Source organism: Equus quagga, chromosome 19 (assembly GCF_021613505.1).
Source record: "Equus quagga isolate Etosha38 chromosome 19, UCLA_HA_Equagga_1.0, whole genome shotgun sequence".
Taxonomy (NCBI): Eukaryota; Metazoa; Chordata; class Mammalia; order Perissodactyla; family Equidae; genus Equus; species Equus quagga.
Genome location: NC_060285.1, coordinates 8,404,434 through 8,410,433, shown reverse-complemented (window position 1 = coordinate 8,410,433; position 6,000 = coordinate 8,404,434). Strand labels below are relative to the sequence as shown.

Genomic DNA, 6,000 nt, shown 5'->3' with positions numbered 1-6,000 from the left:
CGTTCCCGTGCCCTGCCCCAAAGTTTCAAAGTTATTGTGCGGCCGGGGGCACCTGCCGCTGGGTGATGGGGCCGCCCCTGCAGCTCCCAGGGGGGCTGCCTTGGCATTTTCTTCCGTGGGGGGCTCGCTCTTCGGCGTCCGGAGCTTTGGGGTGCGCGGATGCCTTGCGCCCCCCGCGAAGGGGGTCGAGGGGGCTGGCAGGGGCGTCGCTGGCAGCGCGCCCCGGCCTTTATTGTGCGCCTTGGCCCGGCAGCGTCGGCAGTTGCAGGGGCCGCGGCGAGGACGGAGGACCGCGGCCGCCAACGGGTCGCCCCTGCCGGCTGCGGCGGCCACGCGAGCCCGGGGATGCGGGGCCTGCGGCCCGGCCCGGGGGGAGCGGCAGGAAAGGGGGGCGCGGTCTGGGCAGGGGGCATTTCCGGGTGCAGGACCCGTCCCTGGGCTCCGAGGCCTGCGGGGGCCCGGTCGCTGCGGCTGGGGCTGCGGGGCGCCAGCTCCAGCGCCTGGAGGGCGTCCCCGGGGGGTGGGTGCCCGGGAGCCGCCGCCCCCGTCCTCGGACTCCCTCCCGCCCTCAGCGGGCCTCAGGGACTCCTCCGGGCATGCTCCCTCCTTTCCCTTAAAACCCGTCTGGCTCGGGTGTTTATAAGGTGTCTGGTTTTGGGGTCTTTCACGGAGACAAAGCAGTTTCCCCAGGGGAAAAAAAATCGTGTAGAGACGATTCACTCCGATAGACCCTGATGGCTGTGGTGCCAATATGGCATTAATGGGGAAGAGTAGGGTCTGGAGCCCGGAATGGCGGGCTGGGGAGTCTGGGTGCAGGAGAAAGGGGCGACTGGAGGCCCCCAGCAGCTTTGTTAGGGATTTCATTTCTCTGGGGTTGCTCAGTGGGATTTTGGTTCCTGGGTACAAGACTTTGAACCCCAACTTCTTACTTTTCCTCAACGCCTGCAGTTCATCGAGTCTCATGAAAATAGCAGAATGCAGATCCTTGAATTTTCACACAAATGCGATAATTATAGTACATTTAGCAATTGTTGGACACAAAATTCCAGCAGAATCTTCAGTTCTACTACCAAGACTCCTCCACCCTTCTCCCCACACACAACCGTAGCCACCCTGGTCTTGTTTCCCCATTTTCACTTCCCATAGACATTGAACCGCAAGTTAGAAATGATGCCTGGCCAAAACACAATTGGAGCAGGTTTGAGGCATGGGGTGCCTCGTGGGGAGGGAGAAACCTGTGTCCAGGACGGGTGAGATCTGAGGATGGGGGAGAAATTTTGTGGTCTGTGAGCTGGGATGAGGCTTGTGCTCGACGGATGTTGTGAATTCTAGGCTGTTGCCTTTTTGTTTAGGGTGCACAGTTAAGAATGTGTGTTTTGTTGGACTGTTTGGGGCTGAGCTCTGTAGGATGAGCTGGTCTCTTGACTCTTAGGTATAGGAGAGTTGAGGCGTCGGTAGATTTGGATTTGAGAATCTGAAAATAATAATCCCTTAAATAGCACTGTTTAGTTCCTAACAAAGGGCTTTCACATATGCTAGCTCATCTGTCTTCCATAGCGACCATGTCAGGTAGACATCTTTTCTGTTCTCGTCTTCCAGATGAGAAACCTGAGGCTTAGAGGGTTGACTCTCTCTCTGCAACATCACATAGCAGAGCTAGGATTCCTGCCTGGTTTCCTGACTCCAAATCCTCACCCCTCCCCAAAGTCTTGGGCTCCCTTAGCTAATTACTTTTCTAGCGCCTCTTGTGAGCGTGTAAGATGTTGTGGGGCAGGCTTGGGGTCGAGTGTGTCACCTCAAGTCTGACTAGAAAGAGAAACTTAACTATAGTGCGCCAATGAGAGAACAAGGAAGTACTCGATGCTGGGATCAATGCAGTGGGAGTGGAGAGGAGAGAGCTTGCAGTGTAACCTGGAAACGTTAGGGAAGGCTTCTTCCAGGAAGTGAAGCTTGAGCTTGAAAGAACTGGGACGCTTGGCCAGGGTGGAGAAGAGGAGGGAATTCCGGGGCTTGCCACAACTGCTTCTGCGCTGGGAAGTTGACGTGTGTTCTCTTTAATTTTTACCGTGGCTCTGTGCGGGGTGGGCATTATCATCTCCATTTCACAGATGAAGAAACCGAGGAAACATGCGATTTATGTAGCTCGCCCAAGGTCATTCAGCAGGATTTGAACCCAGGCTTGGGTGACTGTTGAGTGTGCTGCATCGGAATTGGTGTCAGAATTGGACGACCTCCATCTCAAATACGTAGACAAGAACAGAGACCAGGACGGTCTGAATGGGCAAATGCAACAGGGATGGAGGCTTAAGCTAAAAGGTCAGCAGGCTCCCCGAAGCCAGGAAGTTTTACTGAACTAGCCCTACGTTCCGGGGCCTCGCAGGGCTGGCCTAGTGAAGGTACTCTCAGGAGATTTCTGGAAGTGTGACTGGAGGAGGCAGAGTGGTGGTGGGAGGAGGACTGGGCCCTGAGCGTGGAGATCTAAGCCCAGTTCCTTGGTGCCCGCTGGGTGCCTGGCTCGACACCTTGGAGGAGGTTGTAGCTTGGAAAGGAGACTATACGGATGATTAGCCTGAGCTTCCCAAAGACTGGAACTGGGTCTGATTTGCCCCTGGTGCCCCAGGCGCCAGAGGAGGTGCCAGGAGGACGCGTTCAGCTATTGTGTTGTCAGATTGAATTATGCCCCAGCGTAGAGGAGAAAGGTTTATTTTGCTCTGGGGGTAGAAGGTCTTCCTAGAAGTGCCATTTGATGTGGGGAAAATCCCCTCCGCACATTGGAATTGGGGCTCAGACTCGTACTCCCTCTGAGCCCTCTCTCCACCTGGAAAGCCTCGGGCCTTTTATTCAGCTGTCAGACTCCTGTCCTGTCTCAAGGACCCCTCTCCTCTTTGAAAGTTTCCTGGATGGATGTGGTCTTTCCTTTCTCAACTTGCAGAGTTCTCTGGTATTCCTCCTTTACAAAATTTATCACGTGTAATTTGCAATTATATACTGTAGGCTCCAATAAAGAAGCTTGTTTTTTGAAAAAAAAAAAAAAAAAAAAGAAGTGCCATTTGAACATTTGAAAGATAGGTTGAGAAAGGGCATTCTGGGGAGAGGCTGTGAGACAGACAAAGGCAAGACAGTGGAAAGAAGGCACAGGCAGATCATCTGCTACAGCCACAATGGAGGTGGCACGTGTGAATCCGGGTCCAAGTCAGGCTCTGCCACTGTGGTCCCTTGGGTTCTCTGGGCCTAAGTTTCCCTTTCTGAAAACAAGCCCTAAGCTTTGATGATTTATTTTATTTTATTTTTTTGAGGAAGATTAGCCCTGAGCTAACATCTGCTGCCAATCCTCCTCTTTTTGCTGAGGAAGACTGGCCCTGAGCTAACATGCGTGCCCATCTTCCTCTGTTTTATATGTGGGATGCCTACCACAGCATGGCTTGTCAAGCGGTGCCGTGTCTGCACCCGGGAACCCTGGGCTGCTGAAGCGGAACGTGCGCACTTGACTGCTGTGCCACTGGGCCAGCCCCTGATGATGTTTGATGGTAACATGTGGGAGAAGCCTAGTGCCCAGGGATCGGGACAAAAGACTCAGATGAGAGGAACTAGAGGGTTTAAAAATTTTAATAATTTAACAACACAGATCCAGCGATTACCTAGTGGCCAGGCCCTGTTGTGAGCTCTTTTTCCTGGATGAGCTTATTAATCTTTATAACAGCCCTCTAGATAGGTGCTATAATTATCCCCATTTTACAGGTGAAGAAACTCTGGCACAGAGAGGTTAAGTGGCACTGTGTAAGTGGCAGAGCTGCAGAGCAAACCTAGGCAGTCTGGCTCTTGAGTTGGCCCAGTGAGGTCCTGGGTACGGCTGGGAAGGGGGCGAAGAGACTGCTGGGGCTGCAGTGGTAGACCTTAGCCGGCAGAAGGTGGAGGTGTCCTCTGAGGAAGTCTGGCTGCAGCCGAAGCCGGAGCTGCAGCCTGGGTTGATGAAGTGACTGCTGTGTGTCAGCTCTCAAGAGCCTCCACAGAGGCCAGCTCCTTTCATCACATTTAATGGCCCGTAGAAATTGGGCTCATTTTCCTTTATCTGTCATCACCGGCTGCGGGGCTCCTTCCCGCTGTATTTATTTCCCCTAGTAAGTCTCTTCTTGCAGGCGTCCTGATGGCTTCTGCAGGTGTGTTAGCGTTGCTTGCTTCCCATCAGCCGGTGGAGGCCCGGGGGGATGGAGCAGCGACATGTCTGCATTCAGAACCCATCTATAGTCGACTTCAATTCAGCAGCAATTCCTGAGCCCTGTATCAGAGGCTGGGACGTGGGCTCGATGGCATCGGTGGCAATAGCGACAGCAGCTACCATGTATTTAATGCTGCCGTGTGCCAGCACTGTGCCTGGCACTTTCTGTGCCTTTTTGAATCCGCATAACGACTCTTTGAGGCTGAAATGATTAGTAGCAGCCCCGTTTGCAGATGAGGAGACTGAGGCTCCAAGATCACATGGCTGTGGGGGAGAGAGCATGGAGTCAGAGGGAGCCAGGCCTGTTAGACTCCTGGGTCCGAGGTCTTAGCTGCTGGGCTGGAGAGATGCCTTCAAGTGATTTCAGTCTCCATGAAGCTCTTTTCTTATCTGTCTGGAAATCCTAATTATCTGACATTTGTATTGTGCCCACAGTCCCTTATTAATCCTCATGAAAAATCCTTCAGGGTAAGAGACTTCCCTGTTTTTCAGAAGAAAACCAGTGGGTCAGCCACTCTCCATCTCTTTCTACCCTGATGCAGAAAGAGAAAAGGTGTCAGATTCCCTGTGACCAAGAGCCGTGTCTTCTGAAGTGCCAGGGTCAGCCAGCGAGCATCTATTGAGCATTTCCTTTGAGGGCTGCAGGGGAGGTCAAGGCTGTGACCCCTCTGGGGTTTTCAGAGGTTCGTCTGTGCTCTTGTTCTCTGGAGCATTCCGTGTCATGCCCTGTTCCTTTGCAGGACAGGAAACGCAGGGCAGGGAGTCCAAAGTCCTGAGTTTCATTTCCAACGTCAGCACATCCCGGCTGCATGATCTGGGGCACAATCATTTCATCAGTCTTGGCCTTAGTCTCCTGTTCTGTGAAATGGCCTTGCTGATTCAGTCCTGTCTGCCGCTGGTTTGCTATGAGAGTCAAATGAAGGAACTTTGAAAGCTATGAAGCCCCCTGGTGTACGGGCCTGGTTGCGGTTGCCATGAACATTTAATAACCTCCAGAATATTCCTGAATCTTTTCTACTACCCACCTTGATCCAGGCCTGCACCACTGCAGTAGTCTCCTAACTGGTCTTCCAGCTTCCCCGTTTGCCATCCATCCTTCAGGAAGCAGCCAAATGGATCTTCTTGAGATTTAAATGAGACCCTGTCACTCCTCTGCTGAAAACTTTCCAGTGGTTTCCTGACGCATGCAGAACACAGCACTGGCTCTCCAGCGTGGCCAGCCTCAGCCTTCCCCTCACACTGTACTCTCTACCTGGCTTGCCCTCGCTCCAGTGCTGCAGTCACATGGTCTTCTCTCTTTTCCTTGAACATTCTGAGCTTGTTCCCACCTCAGGGCCATAGCTTTTAGTGTACTCTTACCCATCGCCCATCTTCCCGTGGCTGGCTCCTCTTGTCTCTTAAATGCTGCCTTGGAGGGCCTTCCCACCCCGCCACATCACTCCTGCAGGTTTCCCATTTTCATTTCTTTGTAACCCTTATCTCTATACTTGTGCATTTAACACTCACCTGTTTATTTGTCTTCCCACACCTGGACAGGCTCCACAAGGCCAGGGACTTTATTAACCTTGTTCCCCCAGCATCTGGCAGGGCCCCTCACACAGAAAGGTGTTCTATGGAAATTTGTTGAATACGTGAATAATAGGAGCAGGGTGGTCCAGAACAGCCCTTGCCAAAAAATAGTGGCCTAGACAGAAACTGCAAAGAAATTGGTGTTGACTCATTGAAAAGTACTTACAGGATAATTTTGTAAGTTGCCAGGTGCTCCCTAACAGCTCCCAGTTTGG

The 6,000-nt window shown here is 52.7% G+C and overlaps 1 protein-coding gene across 2 annotated transcripts in view; it reads left to right on the top strand.

The window, feature by feature from the left end:
- Nucleotides 1–6,000, top strand: part of ZC3H7B (zinc finger CCCH-type containing 7B) — a 53,970-nt gene that overhangs the window by 789 nt on the left and 47,181 nt on the right. The gene's annotated exons all lie outside the window — the stretch shown is intronic.